This window comes from Musa acuminata, chromosome BXJ2-1 (assembly GCF_036884655.1).
Source record: "Musa acuminata AAA Group cultivar baxijiao chromosome BXJ2-1, Cavendish_Baxijiao_AAA, whole genome shotgun sequence".
Taxonomy (NCBI): Eukaryota; Viridiplantae; Streptophyta; class Magnoliopsida; order Zingiberales; family Musaceae; genus Musa; species Musa acuminata.
This window is the reverse complement of record NC_088338.1, coordinates 29,797,427-29,824,139: the sequence shown is the minus strand read 5'-3', so window position 1 is coordinate 29,824,139 and position 26,713 is coordinate 29,797,427.

Sequence of the window (26,713 nt, the reverse complement as noted above, 5' to 3'; positions counted from 1 at the left end):
CGATACAAAATAAATCAATCATCATTATGGGCAAATCATACACGATACTAAGACATTAAAATTTTTAAGCATGTATCACTTATTTTCTCTCCCTTACCATCAATTTTCAAATCATCACATAAAGAATAACAAGAAAAATTAATTTGGTGATGAGTAACACTTCATCAAAACAAGGGAGTATCAAAATATGGAAGAAAAATCAATTTATATATACAATGTTCCAAACATCAAAGCACATCATCTCAACTTGTGAGAAAAAAAATAATCAAGGAAACATTATGACTCATTTGGGCAAATATTCTCTTTAATAAAATATAAGAAATCATTTGAGAATAAAAAGTAAGTGATCTTGATTCACATAAGGAAAATATCAAGTTTTGATTCCGAGAATTCAATATCATGATTTCAAAAATGCTTCCTTTTAATGTATAGCAAGTAGAATCATAGGAGATCAAATAGTAAAAGATGTTCAAAAGAAATTTTAAGTCATGAATTCCGAAAGAGATATTCTCTTTAGTAAATGACAAAAAGAGACATTAGAGGTCAAATGATATAATATCTTGATTCATACAAAAGAAATATCAAGTTATAATTCTTGAAAAATCAAGATAAAAGCTCATTCAGATTCAAATCGTCAACTCAAAATCATTTTCAAGAGATTCAAAAAATAACAAATATACATTCATCGATATCCTTTTTTGAAAGATCGATAAAGTAGGGATTGAGAAATTCTTTAAGAAAAATGTTTTTCTTTCTCTTTTTTTATTTGATTTATTTTACACAAGCATGCCTATGTTTTTTATGCCAAGTCAAGCATGCATCATCGTTTAAGATCGTAAAATAAATTTTATCATCATGACCAAAAATATAACACATTAAACATAAGGCTTCTTTAAACAAATGATTTGGTTTATCATTTTGATTCCAATGATAATATATTTCTCTTTTTATGTGCTTCATTTTATGCTATTAATTTCATATTAGGATGCTCAAGTTTTTCGTATGAAAACCATACATCATAGTTCAAAATCGAAAGAGCAAACCTCATCATTAAAATCATCAAGATCAATAAACCATAAATTACCCAAAAATCATTATTACTTCAAATCATCATACTTAATTAAATATAAAATTGTCAAGCATGATACTTACATTATTTCATATAATGCGCCTTTTTCATTTATGCCAAATCACAACATGCATCATTTTTAAAACTGAAAAAGCAACTTTCATTACAGTAAAAACCGATAAGCCATAAATTACAAGAATCATGGATAATTTTGAAATAAAAACTCATTAAGCATGATCATTATGTATTATTAAATCAACAAGCATGATTTCATTAAACATGAAACATTTTTAATCACATTCGAAAATCATCAATTTAGATACACATTCATGCTTCTTAAACACCTACATAAAGTTAATCTTACTAGGTCTATAAGCATTAGATTAACATTTTATTCATTTATTATAAAACATACAATTTTAATGATTATTTTCTCAAAATAAAATGAAGCATGATATAACCATTTTGTAATTTTTATTTTTTCTTTTTTACTAACTAATTTAAAAACAACTCATGAAAAAACATCAAGTAATTTCGAAATAAGGCAAAGAGGTTTAGGTTACCTAATTGTCGAAAGCTGTTAAGGCGTAGTTTGCCACATCATCTTTGTTGGTTGGCTCCTCGTCTTCGGTTGCACTCGTTTCATCCCAAGTCACTTTGAGTGCTCTCCTCTTCTTTGGCAACTTCTTTTTTAGTTTATTTTTATTTTTATAATTCTTGTTTAATGAACTTTTTATATTTTATAGTGAGAAGTTCAAGTTTATCATCACTTGAGCTTTTACTCGAGTGATCTTCATTTGTTCTAAGTGTCAAATCCTTCCTATTTTTTGGAAGGTTGTTCTCATTTTTGTTTTGTGCTACATTGGTCATTTCGTAGGTTATCAAAGACCCAATAAGTTCTTCGATCGAAAAAGTATTCAAATCTTTGGCCTCTTGAATGGCCGTTACTTTAGGATCCCAAGTTTTAGAAAGAGATCGTAAAATTTTGTTCACAAGTTCACGGTCGAAAAGCATTTGCCAAGAGCTTTTAAACCATTGATGACATCCGTAAAATGGGTGTACATGTCAACAATGGTTTCGCATGGCTTCATTCGAAAAAGTTCAAAATCATGCATTAAAATATTTATCTTAGAATGTTTTACTCTACTAATGCCTTCGTGTGTAATTTCGAGAGTGTGACATATATCAAAAGTCGTTTCGCAAGAAGAAACCTAGTTAAACTCAGTTTTATCCAAGTCGCAAAATAAAGCGTTCATAGCTCAAGCATTTAAAGAAAAAAAAATTTCTCCAAATCATTCCATTCTTTCATGGGAGTAGAAGACTTTTGAAAACAACTTTTGATAATATTCCATAAATTCAAATTCAAGGAAAACAAGAAAACTCCCATTCATTTTTTCCAATATGTGTAGTATGTCCCATTTGTTGAATCTCGGATTTTGATGATATAATCAATTGGTGGGTTAATTGATCTAATCCATATTATTGAGTTAAGTGTGCAGGATTAACTACGATAACCAGAAAACATAAAGCAAGGATACCGGAGTCGAGCTCGATGGACGTTTAAGAGACCGAAGAATCATCGGAGATGCTGCCGGAACCATCCGAGAAGAAATCGGGAACGTGTCGGAAGTTCGCCGAAGAAATCGTCGGAGGCTCGCGGAGATCACCGAGAAGGCTCGGCTACTCGTTAAAGTCATCACAAAGATTGGGAGCTTGCAGGGAGTCCGTCGAAAGAAGTTCGTCGGAAAGCTCGCCGGAACAAGACTCGACGTTCGCGGTTAAAAAACTTGCTTAGGATGTTTTTTTTGTGTTATGTAGTTCACCTGTAATTAGGATTAGGATTAAGAGATAATCCTATATCCTGGTTAGGGGCCAACTGGGCCCAAAGTCAGAGTTGGTTTAGGCTAAAAATTAAGCTAAATCAGCGAACTAGAGAGCCAAGATTGAAGCCCAACTAGTGGCTGAAAACACTGTAGTCGGGCTGAAAACACTGTAGGCGGTGGCACCGCCTAGCTGGGCGGTGGCATCGCCCAGCACCCGAGAGCTGGGCGGTGACACCTCCTTGGCTGGGCGGTTGCACCGTCCAGCACCCGAGCGCTGGGCGGTGGCACCGCCTGGTTGGGCGGTGGCACCTCCAGCACCGGAAACCCTAAGAAAATTCAAATTTTGGAGCCCAAAATTTGAATCCTCTTGAGGCCTATAAATACCCCTCAAATCTCAGCTGAGGTTACAACTTTTGAGAAGCATTTTTGATTGAGAGAAAAGTCTTAGAAAGTCTTAGCAAGTCTTGTTTTCAATTTGCTAGAGAGTTCTCCTCCTCCTTTCTTATTGAAAATTTGTAAGAGGTTGAGCTGCTTGTAAAAGGTTGTAAGAGGGGTGTTTACCCTTCCATTTCAAGAGACTTGCTAGTGGAAGGTGGGAGCCTCATCGAAGAGGGGCCTCGCAAGTGGAGTAGGTCATTTGACCGAACCACTCTAAAAATCGGCGTAATCTCTGGTTTGCTTTTTATTATTGTCATTTACATTACTGTAAATCTTCTTACTGCTTTAGTTCCTCATTACTCTTACTGCGCAACTTTAAGAATACGCCTTCAAGTTAAATTTTTCAAGTTTCGTTCTTAACGTACGAAAGATCTTGTTAAAATCGAAGTTTTAATCCGCTGCACTAATTCAACCCCCCCCCTCTTCGTGCCGCTCCGATCCTAACAAGTGGCATCAGAGCAAGGTTATCTCTCATATTTGGTTTAATACCCAAGAGAGATGGCTTACTCCGGCATGCAAGAGGGTCATTCTATTGCACGACCACCTTTGTTTAATGGGTCGGATTACACATATTGGAAGACTCGCATGAGAATCTTCCTCATTTCTATGGACTTTAAGCTTTGGTCTATTGTCGAGAATGGATTTCAAAAATCTTCTCTTCCGATGAGCGAATGGGATGAATCGGAGAAGAAGGTTTTTGCTTTAAATGCAAAGGCTATGAATGCCTTGTTTTGTGCACTAGATAAAAACGAATTTAATCGTGTTTCAATGTGTGATTCGGCTTTTGATATTTGGAGAACTCTTGAGGTCACTCATGAAGGCACTAGCCGAGTGAAAGAGTCCAAAATCAACATCCTTGTGCACTCTTACGAACTTTTCCGAATGAAACCAAGTGAGTCCATCGGAGACATGTACACCCGGTTTACGGATGTCATCAATGGACTCAAAGCTCTTGGTAAAGATTTTACTAACTTTGAACTAGTAACTAAAATCTTAAGATCCCTCCCTAAAAGTTGGGATTCAAAAGTTACGGCCATTCAAGAGGCCAAAGACCTTAAAGCATTCCCTCTTGAAGAACTCATTGGGTCTCTAATGACCTACGAAATGACATGTCAAGCTCATGACGAGCTCGAGAACCCCCTTCCAAAGAACAGGAAGGATATGGCACTCAAATCACAAGAAGACCACTTGAAAGGAACATCAAGTGATGAGGACAGTGACAATGACATTGCACTTTTGACTCAAAAATTTAAAAAATATTTAAGAAAGAACAGATTTAAAAATAATACAAAAAATAAATTTGAACAAAAGAAGGACCAAGTGATTTGCTATGAATGCAAAAAACCGGGACACTATAAGAACGATTCTCCTCAAGCCAAAAAGAGAACATCAAAGAAGAAGGCATTCAAGGCAACGTGGGATGATTCAAGCGCATCCGAAGAAGAGGAGTCCAACACCGAGCAAGTTGCTCATTACGCGCTAATGGCGTTAGGAGAAGAGGTATGTGATTTATTTAATGAAGATTTATCTTTTGAAGAACTATCTATTGCTTTTCATGAATTATTTGATGAATGTAGAACTGTTAGCAAGAAGTTAAGTATCTTAAAGAAAGAGCATGCTTTGCTACAAGATAAGTTTGATAGTCTTCAAACTCCTCCATGCTCTAAGTGTGAGCACTTAGAAGCAATAAAAAATGAAAATTTGCTTCTTAAGGAAACCTTAAACAAGTTTAAGGTTGGTAGCAAAGGATTAGATATGATCCTTGCACACAAGGGTCACATCGCAAATAGAAATGGAATTGGATTTGTAAAAGGATTACATCAAAATCCTACCACTTTCATAAAAGGACCTACATTACATGTTTCCTCTTATATGAAATGCAACTTTTGTTGCAAATCCGGACATATTGCCTACAAATGCCCATTTAGGAAAATTAGTTCACAAAAATTAATATGGGTTCCTAAAAGAACTATAAAGAATTCAATCATAAATAACAAAGTTAGTGGGTCAATTTTTGAGGCACCCAAAATCAAATGGGTACCTAAAAATCATCCTCTTTTGTAGACAAACCCACAAGCTAGGAGCAAGAGATGGTATCTCGATAGTGGATGCTCAAGACATATGACTGGAGATCCATCTCATTTCTCTATGCTCACTAGCAAAGAAGAAGGGTACGTTACCTTCGGAGACAACAACAAGGGCAAAATCATTGGCAAGGGAACTATTGGTAACAAATTTAATTTTTCCATTGATGATGTCTTACTAGTTGATGGATTGAAACATAATCTCTTGAGTATTAGTCAACTATGCGATAAAGGTTACATCGTTAGATTTGAATCAAATATGTGCATTATTGAAAAACCAAATCATAACATGACTATGATTGCTTTAAAACAAAATAATGTCTATACCATTAATCTTGATGAACTAAGTAATGAAATGTGCTTCTCCGTCGTAAATGATGATGCTTGGCTTTGGCATAGGAGATTAGGCCATGCAAGCATGAAAACAATATCTAAGATCTCATCTCAAGAATTAGTACGAGGAATTCCAAATATAAAGTTTATTAAGGACAAAGTATGCGATGCATGTCAACTAGGCAAACAAATAAAAACAAGCTTCAAACCAAAAAATCAAATTAGCACTACTAGACCATTACAATTGATCCATTTGGACTTATTTGGACCAATTGATACAACAAGTCTAGGTGGAAGCAAATACGCTTTTGTGATTGTGGATGACTACTCTAGATACACTTGGACCTATTTCTTAGCTCACAAAAGTGATTGCTTCAAGTGTTTCTCTAAATTTTGTAAACTCACTCAAAACGAAAAAGGCTTCATGATTTCATCAATTCGGAGTGATCACGGTGGTGAATTCCAAAACCGTGACTTTCAAAATTTTTGCGAAAGTAATGGGTACAATCACAACTTCTCAACTCCAAGAAATCCTCAACAAAATGGAGTAGTTGAAAGGAAAAATAGAAACCTACAAGAAATGGCAAGAACTATGTTGAATGAACATAGTTTACCTAAGTACTTTTGGGCCGAAGCCGTAAATACGGCTTGCTACATCATGAATAGAGTCCTAATAAGACCATCCTTATCCAAAACTCCCTATGAATTATGGAATAACAAAAAACCAAACATCTCCTATTTTAAAGTTTTTGGTTGTAAATGCTTTATTTTAAATGAAAGGGATGCTTTAGGAAAATTTGATGCTAAATCCGATGAAGGCATCTTTCTTGGTTACTCTTCCGTTTCTAAAGCTTTTCGGGTTTTTAATAAAAGAACTTTAGTAATTGAAGAGTCTATTCATGTAGTTTTTAATGAAATTTTCGATTTAAAGAAAAATGATTTTGATGATGATCTTGGTTTTGATAATTTGAATTTAAATGAACCCTCTCCTCAAAATAGCCATTTGAATGCATCTTCTTCCGAAATTTCTTTACCAAAAGAATGGAAGTATGTAGATGCTCATCCAAAAGAGCAAATTATAGGAGATACATCAAAAGGGGTTCAAACTCGTTCTTCTTTCAAAAATTTCTGTGCTAACGCCGCTTTCCTTTCTCAAATTGAACCTAAATGCATTGACGAAGCCTTAAAAGATGATTTTTGGATCATTGCAATGCAAGAAGAATTGAACCAATTTGAGAGGAATGAGGTATGGAAGCTTGTTCCTAGACCAAGTGACCACTTAGTCATAGGTACTAAGTGGGTCTTTAGAAACAAGCAAGACGAAAATGGTATCGTGGTTAGAAACAAGGCTAGATTAGTGGCCAAAGGTTTCAACCAAGAAGAATGTATCGATTACGAAGAAACCTTCGCTCCCGTGGCTCGATTAGAAGCCATAAGGATGCTCCTTGCCTATGCTAGTAGTAATAATTTTAAACTATTTCAAATGGATGATAAAAGTGCTTTCTTGAATGGTTTTATTTCCGAAGAAGTATTTGTCGAACAACCTCCCGGATTTGAAAATTCTCTTCTTCCTAATCATGTATTCAAATTGACTAAAGCTCTCTATGGCTTAAAACAAGCTCCTAGAGCTTGGTATGAAAGGCTTAGTTCCTTTCTTATTTTAAATAATTTTACCAAAGGCAAGGTTGATACTACATTGTTTATTAAATATTTTGAAAATAATTTTCTTATTGTGCAAATTTATGTTGACGATATTGTGTTTGGCTCTTCGGATGAATCACTATGTGAATCATTTGCCAAATGTATGAGTCTTGAATTTGAAATGAGTTTAATGGGTGAATTAACTTTCTTTTTGGGATTACAAATCAAACAACTTAGTGATGGTATATTTCTTAACCAATCCAAATATACATTAGAATTGTTAAAACGATTTAACATGGATAATTCAAAAGCAATAAACACCCCTATGAGTACTGCGACTAAGTTAGATATGGATGAAAATGGTGAAAGTTTCGATCAAAAAACATATAGGGGAATGATAGGTAGTCTACTCTACCTCACTGCGACTAGACCGGATATTATGTTTAGTGTAGGACTTTGCGCTAGGTTTCAATCTAATCCTAAATTATCTCATCTTAAGAGTGTTAAAAGAATATTTAGGTATCTTAAAGGAACTCCAAATTTAGGATTGTGGTATCCAAAATCTGAAAAATTTGATCTAATAGCTTATGCATATGCCGATTTTGACGGATGCAGGATAGATAGAAAAAGTACATCCGGAACATGCCAATTTTTAGGACATGCACTTGTTTCTTGGACTTCCAAGAAACAAAATTCAGTTGCACTATTTACGGCGGAAGCTGAATACATTGCTGCAAGTGCATGTTGTGCACAAGTCATTTGGATGAAAAATACATTAGAAGACTATGGAATTCACTTTAAAAACATTCCCATAAAATGTGATAATACTAGTGCCATATGTCTTACTAAAAATCCAATTCAGCACTCTAGAACTAAGCACATCGACGTTAGGCATCATTTCATACGCGATCATGTCCTTAACAATGATGTTGTTCTAGAATTCATTGACACAAAGCATCAATTAGCAGATATATTCACAAAAGCCTTGAATGAAGACCAATTTGAATTCATTAGAAGGGAATTAGGTATGTTAAATTGTCCCTAAATAATAAACTTGTTTGATTGGATTTTCCGTAAAGTTTTTCATCTTCTTTCCATCTCTCATTCTCCTTCAAATTCCATATGACATGTTGTGAAATCTCGAAATCGACTTTGATGACTTGATTATGAATTTCAAGTTAGCAATTTGACTTAAATAAGTTTTATCTAAATCATAATCTTGATCTTGCAAAATTGGAATCACAAATAATATCTTTTGGCATTCATGAATTGATACTTACAAATATGAAAGTATTGGCATTCATGACTTGAATTTGATTGAAACATTGTATGCTTAAATTCATCATTCTCCTATGTTTCAAAAATTATTTAAATGCCTTATGTGATGATTAAAAAGTAATGTTGAGATTTTCATGAATTTGACGATTTGAATGAGTTTGTATTCGAATTATGATCTTGACTTCGTGAAATTACTACTTGAATTTTTTTATCCCAATCTCTCTCTTATACATCTACAATTTCTATCATTCATAGAAAGAAGAGATTAGATAATATGAATGCATGCTGAATTTTCCTCTAAAATGAACTCTGCGTAAATATTTTTGCATACTTAATTTTCAATGATAAAATCATTGTATGACAAAATATGTGCTTCAAGTCTCATTTTCCTTTTTGTTGATGACAAAGGGGGAGAAAAGTGATGACTTATATCATTCTTAATAGCATGACAAAATATGAATTGCAAAATCCTTGAGAAAAGTGATCGATCGATGATTATCTTATATGCCTTGTAAAATCCTTGAAAATATCGTAAGATTGATTGATCATATTGAATGCATATCTAAAATGTATAATCATGCAATTCAAGTTGAAAATCTTTATCTCTTGTCATAGTAAAATTTGTCTCTTATCTTTCGACTTGAAAAAGATTTTCATCAAAGTTTCGCATTTACATTATGCTTAATGAGAATAACGATAAGTTCTACGGTTAGAGCTTATCGGTTTATACTTGAATTCAATGAAGAAATTCAAGTGTTTTATCTTCTCATAATATGGCATATAGATAGGGGGAGTTACGTTTAACTCCGTCATCAATTGATTGTCATCATCAAAAAGGGGGAGATTGTTGAATCTCGGATTTTGATGATATAATCAATTGGTGGGTTAATTGATCTAATCCATATTATTGAGTTAAGTGTGCAGGATTAACTACGATAACCAGAAAACATAAAGCAAGGATACCGGAGTCGAGCTCGATGGACGTTTAAGAGACCGAAGAATCATCGGAGATGCTGCCGGAACCATCCGAGAAGAAATCGGGAACGTGTCGGAAGTTCGCCGAAGAAATCGTCGGAGGCTCGCGGAGATCACCGAGAAGGCTCGGCTACTCGTTAAAGTCATCACAAAGATTGGGAGCTTGTAGGGAGTCCGTCGGAAGAAGTTCGTCGGAAAGCTCGCCGGAACAAGACTCGACGTTTGCGGTTAAAAAACTTGCTTAGGATGTTTTTTTTGTGTTATGTAGTTCACCTGTAATTAGGATTAGGATTAAGAGATAATCCTATATCCTGGTTAGGGGCCAACTGGGCCCAAAGTCAGAGTTGGTTTAGGCTAAAAATTAAGCTAAATCAGCGAACTAGAGAGCCAAGATTAAAGCCCAACTAGTGGCTGAAAACACTGTAGTCGGGCTGAAAACACTGTAGGCGGTGGCACTGCCTAGCTGGGCGGTGGCACCGCCCAGCACCCGAGAGCTGGGCGGTGACACCTCCTTGGCTGGGCGGTTGCACCGTCCAGCACCCGAGCGCTGGGCGGTGGCACCGCCTGGTTGGGCGGTGGCACCTCCAGCACCGGAAACCCTAAGAAAATTCAAATTTTGGAGCCCAAAATTTGAATCCTCTTGAGGCCTATAAATACCCCTCAAATCTCAGCTGAGGTTACAACTTTTGAGAAGCATTTTTGATTGAGAGAAAAGTCTTAGAAAGTCTTAGCAAGTCTTGTTTTCAATTTGCTAGAGAGTTCTCCTCCTCCTTTCTTATTGAAAATTTGTAAGAGGTTGAGCTGCTTGTAAAAGGTTGTAAGAGGGGTGTTTACCCTTCCATTTCAAGAGACTTGCTAGTGGAAGGTGGGAGCCTCATCGAAGAGGGGCCTCGCAAGTGGAGTAGGTCATTTGACCGAACCACTCTAAAAATCGGCGTAATCTCTGGTTTGCTTTTTATTATTGTCATTTACATTACTGCAAATCTTCTTACTGCTTTAGTTCCTCATTACTCTTACTGCGCAACTTTAAGAATACGCCTTCAAGTTAAATTTTTCAAGTTTCGTTCTTAACGTACGAAAGATCTTGTTAAAATCGAAGTTTTAATCCGCTGCACTAATTCACCCCCCCCCCCTCTTAGTGCCGCTCCGATCCTAACACCATTGAACATGGGAGAACGTACGAGAGAGTGACCCACTTGAAAGCCGAAAAGACCTATTTCTCTTGGGTGTTAAACCAAATGAGAAAAGCATGGCTCTGGTACCAACTGTTAAGAATGAGTAGGCACTAACTGTTAGGAACGTAAAAGACATATTAAGTCATGAATTCCAAAACAGATATTCTATTTAGTAAATGGCAAAAAGAGACATGAGAGATCAAATGATATAATATCTTAATTCATGCAAAAGAAATCTCAAGTTATAATTCTTGAAAAATCAAGATAAAAGCTCATTCAAATTCAAATCGTCAACTCAAAATCATTTTCGAAAGTTTCAAAAAATAACAAACATACATTCAATGATATCCTTTTTTGAAAGATCAATAAAGTAGGGATTGAGAAATTCTTTAAGAAAAATGTTTTCCTTCCCCTTTTTTTATTTGATTTATTTCACACAAGTATGCCCAAGTTATTTATGCCCAGTCAAGCATGCATCATCATTTAAGATCGAAAAATAAATTTTATCATCATGACAAAAAATATAACACATTAAGCATAAGGCTTCTATAAACGAACGATTTGGTTTACCATTTTCATTCTAATGATAATATATTTTTCTTTTTATATGTTTCATTTTATGTGATTAATTTCATATTAGGATGCTCAAGTTTATCATAGGAAAACCATACATCATAATTTAAAATCGAAAGAGCAAATCTCATCATGGAAATCATCAAGATCAATAAACCATAAATTACCCAAAAATCATTGTTACTTCAAATCATCATGCATAATTAAATATAAAATCATCAAGCATGATACTTACATTATTTCATATAAGCATGCCTTTTTCATTTATGCCAAATCATAACATGCATCATTTTTAAAACCAAAAAAGTAACTTTCATTATAGTAAAAACCGAAAAGCCATAAATTACAAGAATCATCATGCATAATTTTGAAATATAAACTCATTATGCATTATTAAATCATCAAGCATGATTTTATTAAACATGAAACATTTTTAATCACAATCAGAAATCATCAATTTAGATACACATTCATGCTTCTTAAACACATACATAAGGTTAATCTTACTAGGTCTACAAGCATTAGATTAACATTTTTTTTATTTTTCATAAAACATGCAATTCTTATGATCATTTTCTCAAAATAAAATGAAGCATGATATAACCTTTCTGTAATTTTTATTTTTTATTTTTTACTAACTAATTAAAAACAACTCATGAAAAAGCATCAAGTAATTTTGAAATAAGGCAAAGGGGTTTTGGTTACCTCATTGTCGAAAGTCGTTAAAACGTAGTTTGCCACATCACCTTTGTTGGTTGGCTCCTCGTCTTCGGCTGAACTCGTTTCATCTTAAGTCACTTTGAGTGCTCTATTCTTCTTTGGCAACTTCTTTTTCAGTTTATTTTTATTTTTTAATTCTTGTTTAATGAACTTTTTAAGTTTTATAATGAGAAATTCATGTTCATCATCACTTGAGCTTTCACTCGAGTGGTCTTCATTTATTCAAAGTGCCAAATCCTTCCTATTCTTTGGAAGATTATTCTCATTTTTGTTTTGTGCTATATTGATCATTTCGTATGTCATAAAAGACTCGATAAGTTCTTCAATCGAAAAAGTATTCAAATCATTGGCCTCTTGAATGGCTGTTACTTTAGGATCCCGAGTTTTAGAAAGAGATCGTAAAATTTTGTTCACAAGTTCAAGGTCGAAAAGCATTTGCCAAGAGCTTTTAAACCATTGATGATTGTTAGGATCGAGAGCACTAAGAGGGGGGGGTGAATTAGTGCAGCGGAAATCTTTCAGCGATTAAAAATGAAAGCTGCGTTCGTTCGATAAAAACTATTTGGATGCAAAAGCCGATTCTAAGATTACTTCTGATTAAGTGCAGTTTACGTCTAAACACAGTTTGCGTCTAAACGCAATTTGCGTCTAAATGCAGATTGCGTCTAAGCTCAGATTGCGTCTTAGCGCAGTTTGCGTCTAAGCGCAGTTTGCGTCTAAACACAGTTTGCGTCTAAGCGCAGTTTAAGCAGAAGTATAAAGACAATGTGCTGCTATTGTACAGCTCAAAAAGTAATCTGCAAAAAGCAGATTTATGTCTAAACGCAGATTTACGTCTAAACGCAGATTTACGTCTAAACGCAGATTTACGTCTGAACTTTGAAACTCGTTTGTAGACTCGCAGAAGGCAGTATGCAGTTGAAATCAAGACGTAAACGTAAACTGAAATCTGATGATTGTACGAGGAAAGCCGATTTACGTCTAAATGCAGTTTTACGTCTAAATGCAGATTTTCGTCTAAACCTTGAAACTCGTTCGTAAAATTGCAGAAGACAGTTTGCAGTTATAAATAGAATCAAAACGTAAATGTAAACCGCAAAGAAACTCATTTGTAAAAGCGCAGAAGACAGTTTGCAGTTACAAAACGTAATCGTAAACTGTAATGTATGAAAACACCGATTTACGTCTGAATGCAGATTCGGAAAGATCAGCACTTAGAAACTTGTTCGTAAAGGCGCAGAGAGCAGTAGCTATGTAGGAGGTTTGCAGTAATGATAAAGTGCTCAAAATAAACGCAAACCAGAGATTTAGAGTGGTTCGGTCAGTCTTGACCTACTCCACTTTTGGCTTCCTCCACCGACGAGGTCACCGACGTCAACTAGAGGCCTTCCTTCAATAGGCGAAGGCCAACTGCCCTTTTATAGATTCACTCCTTTTGATGGGCTCAGGAGACAACCCTTACAGGACCTTTCTCTCCTCTCTTTACAACTCAAAACTTGAAGAACAGAAAGAGGAGAACTTTAGGACTTTACACAAATTTGAGCTCTTAGAATCACAGAAAAGATCAAGAATTCGGTGTAGGTCTGTATCTTTTCAGTGCTGAATGGGTGGGGTATTTATAGGCCCCAACCCAATTCAAATTTGGAGCTCAAAACGACCAAATCCCGGAATTCCGGGATCAGGCGGTTGCACCTCCTGACTGGAGAGGTTGCACCGCCTGGCAGAGCTCGAAGACTGAGCCCAGGCGGTTGCACCTCTATGTCAGGGGCGGTTGCACCTCCTGAGTCTGGCTCGGAGACTGAGCCCCAGGCGGTGCCACCTCTTGACTGAGGCGGTTGCACCTCTCTGCCAGAGCTCGAAGACTGAGCTCAGGCGGTGCCACCTCTCTGTTAGGGAGGTTGCACCGCCCAGTCTAGCTCGAAGACTGAGCTCAGGCGGTGCCACCTCCTGGCTGGGGCGGTTGCATCGCCCAGTCTCGCTGGGAGGCTTAGCCCAGGCGGTGCCACCTCCTGGCCTAGGCGGTTGCACCTCCTGGTGCAATCAGGGTCCGAATGGTTAGCTCCATTCGGCCCAATTTCAGTCTTTCAGGGGCCCAATTGCCCCAAGATTAAGCTAATGGGATCACCTCCCATTTTTCAACTTAATCAACGTGCTAACTACCATTAGATCTAAGACAATTTCTGCAGCTTTGCTTCGGTGCGTCAATCGCTTCTTCCGGCGAACTTCCGTCAATCATCCGATGAACCCTCGGTGATGCTCCTGCGAACTTCCGGCAAACTCCTGGACTTTGCGATGATCCACTTGGCGAGTTCCGACGAGCTTCGCTTGGCAAGCTTCTGGACTTCTCGGATCTGTTCTCGCAGAACCTCCGACGACCGTCCGAACTTCCATCGAACTCTCGAACTCCCAATGTGATCATGAACTTGACTCCGGCGCAACTCCTGCTGCTTGTCTAACTTTCATCGTAGTTAATCCTGCACACTTATCTCAACACATAGATTAGACAACAAATGACAATTGACTTCATCATCAAAATCCGAGATTCAACAATCTCCCCCTTTTTTTATGATGACAATCAATTGATAATGGAGTTATCCTTAACTCCCCCTGTCTATATGCCATAGTTGAGATAAGTCAACCTTGAATTCAAGACCTAAGAATTCAAGTGACGTATTGATAAGTTAGATCAGTTAAACTTATCAATACTCCCATCATGATACTCATCATGATGTATCTCTTCAAAGATGATGTCAAGGCTTGACATACATCATCAAGTTTGTATGATTGTGTTTATAACTATTCATCATGTAGTTTGAACATTATCATATAAAGCTGTGAAGCACTATTACATGATGCACACATTAGCAAGTTTTGCATTTTCTTCACATGATAAGATATCAACTTAGGGCATAATGCAAACTTTAGCACATGTTCATATATCTCTTGGTGATGCAAGGATGGCATAATCATAGCAGTGTTTATAGCATCACTCATAGTATTTCTAATCATGGCAGTGTTTATCAATTCATATATCTCCCCCTTTGTCATCAACAAAAAGCATAGTAATTATGATACCAGGAAAATAATAATAGCAAGCTTATAGAGGAATTTTACATAGATTGCTTTAAATACTTCTTCCCCTTTTTGTTATAATCCATTGTCTATGTAAAGATTTTGCAGGATGGAATACATACACATGAATCACTTCATCAAATCTATTTCAGAAACTTATTTTTCATGAAAGTGTACGAGAAAATTTGTTTTATAGCATTCGAATAAATATGATGCATTTGGACAAGATTTCGTTGCAGATTTTAACATATAATCATAGAAACATGGCAATCAAGTGATTTGATCATTCAATATAGTCCGAAAAATAATTTTAACAAATTTATCTATTCGGACACATCAACATTCCTAATTCTCTTCGAATGAAATCAAATTGTTCTTCACTTAGAGGTTTTATAAAAATGTCAGCTAGTTGATGTTTAGTATCAATGAACTCTATGGTTACGTCATGATTAGTGACATGATCTCGTATAAAGTGATGTCTAATATCAATATGTTTTGTTCTTGAGTGTTGTATAGGATTCTTAGTTAAGCATATTGCACTCGTGTTATCACATTTAATGGGAATATCTTTAAGATTAACTTTGTAATCTTCTAAAGTGTTTTTCATCTATACAACTTGTTCACAGCATGCACTTGCTGCAATATATTCAGCTTCGGTTGTTGATAGAGCAACCGAGCTTTGTTTCTTAGATGACCAGGAAACAAAGGCATGTCCTAAAAATTGACATGATCCTGATGTGCTTTTTCTATCTAGTCTACAGCCAACGAAGTCCGCATCAGCATAAGCTGTTAACTCAAAATTTTCTGATTTTGGGTACCATAATCCTAGATTTGTGGTTCCATTAAGATATCTAAGTATTCTTTTAACTGCTTTGAGATGAGATATCTTAGGGTTTGATTGAAATCTAGCACAAAGTCCTACACTGAACATGATGTCTGGTCTAGTGGCAGTGAGGTAAAGTAAACTTCCTATCATACCCCTATAAGTTTTTTTATCAAAGCTTTCTCCATTTTCATCAATTTCTAACTTAGTGGAGGTGCTCATAGGAGTGTTACTAGCCTTTGAGTTGTTCATATTAAACCTTTTTAATAAATTCATGGCATATTTAGTTTGACTAATAAAGATGTCATTGCTTAGTTGTTTGATTTGTAAACCTAAGAAGAATGTTAATTCTCCCATTAAGCTCATTTCGAATTCAAGACTCATAGTTTTAGCAAAAGATTCACAAAGAGATTCATTTGTAGAGCCAAAGATAATATCATCAACATAAATCTGAACAATGAGATAATTATTTTCAAAATTCTTGATAAACAATGTAGTATCAACCTTGCCTTTTGTAAAGTTATTTTTTATAAGAAAAGAACTAAGTCTATCATACCAAGCCCTTGGGGCTTGTTTTAAACCATAGAGAGCTTTAGTTAATCTAAACACATGATTAGGGAGGCTATTATTTTCAAATCCAGGAGGTTGTTCAACATAAACTTCTTCGGAAATAAAGCCATTTAGAAAAGCGCTTTTAACATCCATTTGAAATAACTTAAAATTATTACTACTAGCGTAGGCAAGGAGCATCCTTATGGCTTCCAATCGAGCCACAGGTGCGAAGGTTTCTTCGTAATCGATACCTTCTTCTTGGTTGAAACCTTTGGCCACTAATCTAGCCTTGTTTCTAACCACGATACCATTTTCATCTTGCTTGTTTCTGAAAACCCATTTAGTACCAATAACTAAATGGTCATTTGGCCTAGGAACAAGCTTCCAAACCTCATTTCTCTCAAATTGATTCAATTCATCTTACATTGCGATAATCCATGAATCATCTTTCATGGCTTCGTCAACGCATTTGGGTTCAATTTGGGAGAGAAAGGCGGCGTTTGCACAAAAAGTTTTAAGAGAAGATCGTGTTTGAACCCCCTTTGACGTGTCTCCTAAGATTAGCTCCTTGGGATGAGCATCTACATACTTCCAATCCTTGGGTAAGGATATTTTGGGAGTGGATGCATCCAAGTTGCTAGTTGGAGAAGGGGTTTCATTTAAATTCAAGGAATCAAAATTAACATCTTCGTCAAGATCATTTTTCGTGATTTCGGAAATCTCATTGAAAACAACATGAACGGATTCTTCGATAATCAAAGTTCTTTTATTGAAGATACGAAAGGCTTTAGAAACAGTAGAATAACCAAGAAAGATTCCTTCAATGGATTTAGCATCAAATTTTCCTAAGTTGTCCTTTTCATTTAAGATAATACACTTACACCCAAAGACTTTAAAATATGAAACATTGGGTTTTTTATTGTTCCATAACTCATAGGGAGTTTTGGTTAGTAGAGGTCTTACTAGAACTCTATTCAAAATGTAGCATGCAGTATTTACGGCTTCGGCCCAAAAATATTTGGGTAGGTTGTGTTCATTCAACATGGTTCTTGCCATTTCTTGTAAATTTCGATTTTTTCTTTCTACAACTCCATTTTGTTGAGGATTTCTAGGAGTAGAGAAATTATGGTTGTATCCATTGAGTTCACAAAATTCCTGGAAATCATGGTTTTGAAATTCACCACCATGATCACTTCTAATTGATGAAATCATAGACCCTTTCTCATTCTGAACAAGTTTGCAAAAGTTGGTAAAAGATCTAAGGCACTCACTTTTCTGTTTTAAGAAGTAAGTCCATGTGTATCTGCTATAGTCATCCACGATGACGAAGGCGTATTTGCTACCTCCTAGGCTTGATGTGGAGATTGGTCCGAACAAGTCCATATGGATCAATTGTAAGGGCCTAGAGGTGCTTATTTGATTTTTAGATTTGAAGCTACTCTTAATTTGTTTACCTAATTGGCAAGCATCACATACATTATCTTTGATGAACTTGATATGAGGAATTCCTCTTACAAGTTCTTTGGATGATATTTGAGTGATTAGTTTCATGCTAGCATGACCTAATCTTCTATGTCATATCCAAGCATCCTCATTCAAAGCAGAAAAACACATTTCATTACACAAATCATTGATGTCAATAGTGTATACGTTATTTTGTTTCAATGCAATCATAGATATATTTTTGTATGGTTTTTCAATGATGCAAGCATTAGATTCAAATCTTATAATATATCCTTTATCACATAATTGACTAATGCTCGAGAGGTTATGTTTTAAACCATCAACTAGCAAAACATCTTCAATAGAGAAGTTGGATTTGTTACCTATGGTTCCTTTGCCAATGATTTTACCCTTGTTGTTGTCTCCGAAGGTGACATATCCTTCGTCTATGCTAGTGAGCTTAGAGAATTGAGATGGATCTCCGGTCATATGCCTTGAGCATCCACTATCAAGGTACCATCTCTTGCTCCTAGCTTGCGATGGTTTAGTTTTCTACAAGAAAGGATGATGTTTAGGTACCCATTTGCTTTTGGGTGCCTCATAAATAGATCTACATTTCTTATCATGTTGCATAGAATTTGTCATGGTTCCTTTAGGAACCCAAATCAATTTGTTTGGACTTATTTTCTTGAATGGACAACAATGTGTCTTGTGTCCAAATTTACAACAGAAGTTACATTTGTCTTGATGTTGAATATGTAAAATGGAGCCTTTTATGAAAGTGGTTGGATTTTGGTGAGGACTTCTCACGAATCCAATTCCACTTCTTTTGGGAACGTGACCCTTGTTTGTAAGGATCATGTTCAATGACTTGCTACCAACCTCGAATTTCTTCAAGGTGTCCTTAAGTAGCAAGTTTTCTTTTTGGAGAGTTTCTAGACCATGGCATTTTATGCATGGGCTTAAACTATCATGATGTTTAGCATTTAACTTATCGAAATTACAAATAAGACTATCATGCTCCTTTTTTAGCAATTTGTATTTACTACTGATAGTCTTATACTCATCAAACAATTCATGGAAAGCATTTAATAATTCATCGAATGATAAATCTGCATCTATTGAATTTGTTACCTCATCTTCGATGGCCATTAAGGCGTAATGAGCAACTTGCTCGGTGTTAGACTCCTCTTCTTCGGATGCGCTCGAGTCATCCCATGTTGCTTAAAGCGCCTTCTTCTTTGATGTTCTCCTTTTGACTTGGGAACAATCACTCTTGTAGTGTCCCGGCTTTTTGCATTCATAGCAGATTACTTGGTCCTTCTTGGGTTCAAGTTTATTTTTTGCATCATTCTTAAACTTGTTTCTTTTAAAGAACTTTTTAAACTTTCTTGTTAGAAGTGCCAAGTCATCATCACAGTCCTCATCACTTGAGTTTTCTCTCAAGTGGCATTCAGAAGTTTTGAGTGCCATATCCTTCCTGTTCTTTGGAAGGATGTCTTCTTGCTCTTCATGAGCTTTACAAGTCATTTCGTAGGTTATTAATGACCCGATTAGTTCTTCAAGAGGGAAATTTCGCAGATCTTTTGCCTCTTGAATAGCAGTGACTTTAGGATCCCAACTCTTAGGAAGGGATCTTAGTATCTTATTAACAAGCTCAAAATCCGAAAAGCTCTTTTCGAGTCCTTTTAGACCGTTGACGACATCCGTGAAACGGGTAAACATGTCGCCAATGGTTTTTTCACTCGGTTTCATCCGAAAAAGTTCGAAAGAATGTAACAGCAAATTGATTTTTGACTCTTTTACTCTACTTGTGCCTTCATGGGTCACTTCGAGTGTGTGCCAAATATCAAATGCAGTTTCACAAGTTGAAACACGGTTAAACTCGTTTTTATCAAGTGCACAAAATAAGGCATTCATAGCCTTTGCATTAAGAGCGAAAGCCTTCTTCTCCAAATCATTCCAATCGATCATTGGAAGAGAAGACGTCGAAAATCCGTTTTCGACAAGATTCCATAGTTCAAAATCCATAGAAATAAGAAAGATCCTCATTCGGGTCTTCGAGTAGGTGTAGTCCGTCCCACTGAACATAGGTGGACGCGTAATAGAATGTCCCTCTTGGTTTCCGGCATATGCCATTTCTCTTGGGTTTTAATCCGTTAGAGAGTTAACCTCGCTCTGATACCAATTGTTAGGATCGAGAGCACTAAGAGGGGGGGGGGGTGAATTAGTGCAGCGGAAATCTTTCAGCGATTAAAAACGAAAGCTGCGTTCATTCGATAAAAACTATTTTGATGCAAAAGCCGATTCTAAGATTACTTATGATTAAGTGCAGTTTACGTCTAAACACAGTTTGCGTCTAAACGCAGTTTGCATCTAAATACAGATTGCGACTAAGCTCAGATTGCATCTAAGCGCAGTTTGCGTCTAAGCGCAGTTTACGTCTAAGCGCAGATTGCGTCTAAGCGCAGTTTGCGTCTAAACACAGTTTGCGTCTAAGCGTAGTTTAAGCAGAAGTATAAAGACAATGTGCTGCTATTGTACAGCTCAAAAAGTAATCTGCAAAAAGCATATTTACGTCTAAACGCATATTTACGTCTAAACGCATATTTACGTCTGAACTTTGAAACTCGTTTGTAGACTCGCAGAAGGCAGTATGCAGTTGAAATCAAGACGTAAACGTAAACTGAAATCTGATGATTGTATGAGGAAAGCCGATTTACGTCTAAATGCAGTTTTACGTCTAAATGCAGATTTTCGTCTAAACCTTGAAACTCGTTCGTAAAATTGCAGAAGACAGTTTGCAGTTATAAATAGAATCAAAACGTAAATGTAAACTGCAAAGAAACTCGTTCTTAAAAGCGCAGAAGACAGTTTGCAGTTACAAAACGTAATCGTAAACTGTAATGTATGAAAACACCGATTTACGTCTGAATGCAGATTCGGAAAGATCAGCACTTAGAAACTTGTTCGTAAAGGCGCAGAGAGCAGTAGCTATGTAGGAGGTTTGCAGTAATGATAAAGTGCTCAAAATAAACGCAAACCAGAGATTTAGAGTGGTTCGGTCAGTCTTGACCTTCTCCACTTTTGGCTTCCTCCACCGACGAGGTCACCGACGTCAACTAGAGGCCTTCCTTCAATAGGCGAAGGCCAACTGCCCTTTTACAGATTCACTCCTTTTGATGGGCTCAGGAGACAACCCTTACAGGACCTTTCTCTCCTCTCTTTACAACTCAAAACTTGAAGAACAGAAAGAGGAGAACTTTAGGACTTTACACAAATTTGAGCTCTTAGAATCACAGAAAAGATCAAGAATTCGGTGTAGGTCTGTATCTTTTCAGTGTTGAATGGGTGGGGTATTTATATGCCCCAACCCAATTCAAATTTGGAGCTCAAAATGATCAAATCCCGGAATTCCGGGATCAGGCGGTTGCACCTCTGACTTGAGGCTTTTATGGTCAGTTTTAATTTGAAATCGTCGGCCGATCAAGTAGGGTCTCCACCTCGTTACTGCGTGTACAACGGCAAGCATCTCCTTATCATATACTGACATGTTTTGATAGGAGGGAGATAATGCCTTGCTAGTGTATGCAAGTGGTCGACCATTTTGCATGAGAACGGCTCCAATTCCGACTCCAGATGTGTCGGCCTCAATGATGAAGGGTCTATTGAAATCTGGTAGCGCAAGCACCGGCGTCGTTGTCATGGCTGCTTTAAGTTTGTCGAAGGCAGCAGAGGCTTTGTCCGACCATTGGAAAGCATCTTTTTTCAGTAAAGAAGTGAGTGGTGCACTGATCTTCCCATAGTCCTTCACAAATTTTCGGTAGTAGCCCGTTAGTCCAAGGAACCCCCGTAGTAATTTCACGTTTATAGGTTTCGGCCAGCCTTGCATTGCCTCAATTTTTGTTGGGTCTACCGCCACTCCTTCTTCTGATATTATATGCCCAAGGTACTCTACTTTTTGCTGGAGAAAGCTGCACTTTGGTTGCTTAACAAAAAGAGTATTCTCTCGAAGGATCGTCAAAACAATCCGTAAATGCTGAAAGTAAGTCTCAAGAGAAGGGCTGTAAACGAGAATATCATCAAAAAATACCAGCACAAATTTACGAAGAAAGCTCCGAAATATATCATTCATGAGACTTTGAAAGGTTGAAGGAGCATTAGTGAGTCCAAAAGGCATTACCAAGAATTCATAATGACCATCATGTGTGCGAAATGCAGTTTTTGGAATGTCATCGTCACATACCCGAATTTGGTGGTAACCGGATCGGAGGTCCAACTTCGTGAAGACTCGAGCTCCTTTCAATTCATCAAGAAGTTCATCCACCACTGGTATTGGGTATTTGTCCTTGACGGTGATGCCATTTAAAGCTCGGTAGTCGATGCACATCCGCCAAGTTCCGTCCTTCTTGCGTACAAGTAGCACCGGTGAGGAATAGGGGCTGTAACTTGGTCGAATCACCCCTGTTTCAAGCATCTCCTTTACGATCTTTTCAATTTCATCTTTCTGGAGGTGAGGATATCGGTATGGTCGAGTGTTCACTGGTGGCTTGCCCGGAAGGATTAGAATTCGATGGTCATGTTGCCGAGAAGGAGGAAGACCGCGCGGTTCAGCAAATATGTCGGCAAATTCAGTAAGCAATTGGGCAAGATTTTGATCTTCAAATTCTATTTTCTTTCCCTCTGGTTGCTGCTGGAGGTGCATCAAAAAGGCACCATTTACCTTGTGTAAAACTTTCTCCATTCGTTGGGTCGAAACAGTGGTAACGTTGCTTCCGCGCTTCCCGCGTAGGATGATCTGTTTGCCTTACAGTTGAATTTCATAATTAATTTAGAAAAGTTCCAAGAGACATCACCTAGTGTAGTCAGCCATTCGATACCAAGCACTGCCTCATAGTCATCGATTGGTAGGAGGAAGAAATCGGTGATAATTTCTTGGTCTTGCAGTAATAGTTTCACCTGCGGGCATCTTTGGTCGCACTTTAGGATTCTGTCGTCGGCAACCTTTACATCGAACTTGCTGCAACCTTCAATATGCAGTGCCATCCGAGCAGCAACCTTACTATTCAGGAAGTTATTAGTGCTACCCGTGTCGATGAGAATAGTGATCGGCTGTTGTTTGAGAAGGCCTCCAACTTTCATCGTTTGCGGATTTGAGTAGCCGGCTAGTGCGTGTACCGTAATGTCGGTCGGCTGTGGCTCTTCTTCCATATCTTCTTCTTCATGTTCAAGGCTCTCTTCTAGATGTTCAATGACCTCTTCTTCTACTGGTTCAATCATAAGAAGTCTACCTTTTTTACAGCGATGCTCGCGGCTCCACGGCTCGTCGCAATGCCAACATAACCCTTTCGCAGATCGCTCCCGAAGTTCTTCTCTTGTTAACCTTTTCGGTGCAGGGACTCGGTTGATAGTAGGGGGGGCTGAGGGCTTTAGTATTGTAGGTCGTGGAGTGATCCTTGTCCTCCGGGCTTCATGGTTAAATCGCTCCTCTTGAAGCCGTGCGAAAGAGATGGCTGCCATAAGCATGTATGGTTGTCGCGCCTTAACTTCTCCCCGGATCTCCGGCTTTAAGCCCTCAATAAAAGTCCCCAATAACTGTTTTTCAGACCAATCACGAGTTTGATTAGATAACCTTTCAAACCTGGTTTGGTACTCCTGAATGGTGGAGGTTTGTCGGATCTTTGCTAGTTGTCCGTCAATGTTCTCGTAATAAGTTGGTCCGAAGCGGATCAGTAGTCCTTCTTTGAATTGTCGCCATGAAAGGGCTCCATAAGTGTGTTCAAACCAGTCAAACCATTGTATGGCATCCCCTTCAAGATGTATAGCTGCAATTTCTACCATGGATGCATCCGCAGTTTTATGGTACCGAAAATATCGCTCCGCGCGCGAGATCCAACCAATTGGGTCTCCTTCTTCCCATCTAGGGAAGTCCACTCTCATGCGCGAATAGTTAGGGTCGGTCATAGAACCTCCCCTCTCTTGGAAATCATCTCTTTGGGCATGATTTGATTGATTAGAGCTCTCTCCTTGATGTGATTTCTTCGGGCTTGGTGGTCGGCCCAAACTGAATTCGGTAAGGAGAGTCCGAATCTTATCCTCCATTCGTGCCTCAAAGGCTTCAAATTTAGCATTGATTGCGTCCTCAGATGCCATAGTATATGACTCCAAATCTGTGATGTTAAGATCTCTCTTTTGTTGATGGGTTAAAGGCATGTATAGGTTTGATAGAAATCAGTGAAAGTTTGCTGCAGAATTGTGTTGTCTTGTAAGAGCAGAATTAACGTCGAAGAAACAGCGGTTTCTCGACGAAATCTCCACAAAAAATTTGAGAGATTTGAGGAGGGAATTGACAGCAATATCTCAGTTTATATGACAGTAAGGATGTCCAATTTAATCAAGAAAATTTCGACAGTAACAGCAAGAAAATTGGTGTAAGTTGCGATAGCAGAATTCTCGTCGAAAAATTTCAGCAACTTACGATGAAATTTGCAACAATATAGGAACGAAAATTTTTTTTTTTTTTTTGGATTTTCGAATATGGATAACTAAATTGCAGCAGCAGTAAGGTAGGAAACCAGAACCTGTTGCAATTCATAGGGAGATCAAAGGATGATCTGCGGTGGTGGAGATGACGGTGGAATTTGGCAACGATCTTTTAAGCAATTGTGGGAATTGCTTTGGGCGGTTGTGGAGGGTTGATGGATGGCAGTGGAAGGGCAGCGAGATGCCAAGAACGCTGCTCTGATACCAGGTGATAGAACCCTTGTAGATTCTAAACTTGGGGTTGATCTCTTTAGGGGATCGGCCTCCTTGGAACTCTATAGGGGTTCCTCCCTCCAAGTTGCTGCTCAAAGGCTGCAGAAAAGATTCATCTATTGCTTGTGAAAAGAGAAGGAATACATGGCTATTTATAGGGCTTCTAAACCCTAACTCCTAATAGGACTCCTACTTAAGACTGTTACTTCTAACCAACTCCTAATATGACTCATACTCAAGACTCCTATTCCCTTACAACTCCTAATTCATCTCTAAAAACCTCCTAACAGAATGTCTCTCTCAATTAGGACTCTCCTAGTTAGAGTCCTAACAGAGTGTCCCTCTCAATACCTCCTAACAGAATGTCTCTCTCAATTAGGACTCTCCTAGTTAGAGTCCTAACAGAGTGTCCCTCTCAATTAGGACTCTCCTAGCTAGAGTCCTAACAGAATGTCCCTCTCAATTAGGACTCTCCTAGCTAGAGTCCTAACAGAGCAGCATGGTGGTGCTCTCGGCCAAGGCTCTAAGCAGCCTTCAGCCAATCCAAAGGGTAGCAACAGTTGCTGCCCTTTCTTCCCCTTTTGTGTTAACAAATTTGACATCAAAATCCGTCTCTAAAAAACCTCTTAATAGCGAGAAAAGGTGCAGCATAGATTTGAAAACTACGACAAAAAATCATAGTAATCACACAATACAATTCTATATGATTGAACACAATACACGTAGTTTAAAAACTAATCTTTTACACGAACAACCTAGCTCTGATACGATTGTAGGAAAATCTAGGGTGACATCACATGTGTAGTAGAAAAATAAAAAAATAAAATTCTAGATTTCCACAAAAAATTAGTCTCTTGTCGTCGTGCAAAGATTGGTGCATAAAAACCCGCAAAATCGAAAAACTATGTATATAAGAAGATTGTGTTATCTAAGGAGATCATATATCCCTAAATTCCTCAAATCTGTGGGAGAGGATAAAGGAGGTCAACTATCCTCCTCTCTAGCGGTGATCCACATGACATGGGCTGCAAAGACGCTCCTCAAATCGGTGTACAATCCTCCTCGTTGTGATCAAGAAGGGGCAACCCTTCTTGCTATCTACATGCCCCAAATAGGAGTTGCAGGTTGAGGAGGAGAGGGGGAGAGGAGAATATGAGGTGGTAGCCAAAAAGGGTCTAGCCTATGGCCCTTTGGTTCTCTCCTATTTGTAGAGACCTCTTGTCAACTTAACTTTAATAAATCCTGCCCTACTAGGTATTACATCTCCATCGAACTACCCAAGCACCTTGTTATGACTCTAGCTAGGAGAGTCCTAATTAAGTTTCATTGAAAGGGGTATTCATGTAAAACTTACCTAGCCAACCCCTATTAAAGAGGTGAAGAGGCCGGCTAAGTTTAGGATTAGTTTGGAGGTTGCTTCTTATAGAAGCATTAGGAGTTGGTTAGAAGTAGGAGTCATATTATGAGTTAGGGTTTAGAAGCCCTATAAATAGCCCTATATTCATCCTCTTTTCTTAATGAATAGATTAATCATTTTAGCAGCCTTTGAGTAGCAACCTGGAGGAAGAAACCCCTATCGAGTTCTAAGGAGGCTGATCCCCTAAAGAGATCAACCCCAAGCTTAGAATCCACAAGGGTACTAACACTTGGTATCATAACAGCAGTCTTGGCGTCTCACTGCCCTTCCATAGCCATCCATCAGCCCTCTATAGCCACCCAAAGAAATTTCCACAATTGCTTAAAAAATCATCGCCGAATTCCGTCGTCACCTCCACCACCATGGATCATCCTTTGATCTCCCCATGAATTACAATAGGTTCTGGTTTCCTATATTACTGCTGCTGCAATTTAGTTATCCTTATTCAAAAATCCAAAAAAATTTATTTTATATATTGTTGTATAAACTTTTTGTCGTAAAGTTTTTATCTCTATGACGAAAGATGCACTGCAGAATTTCA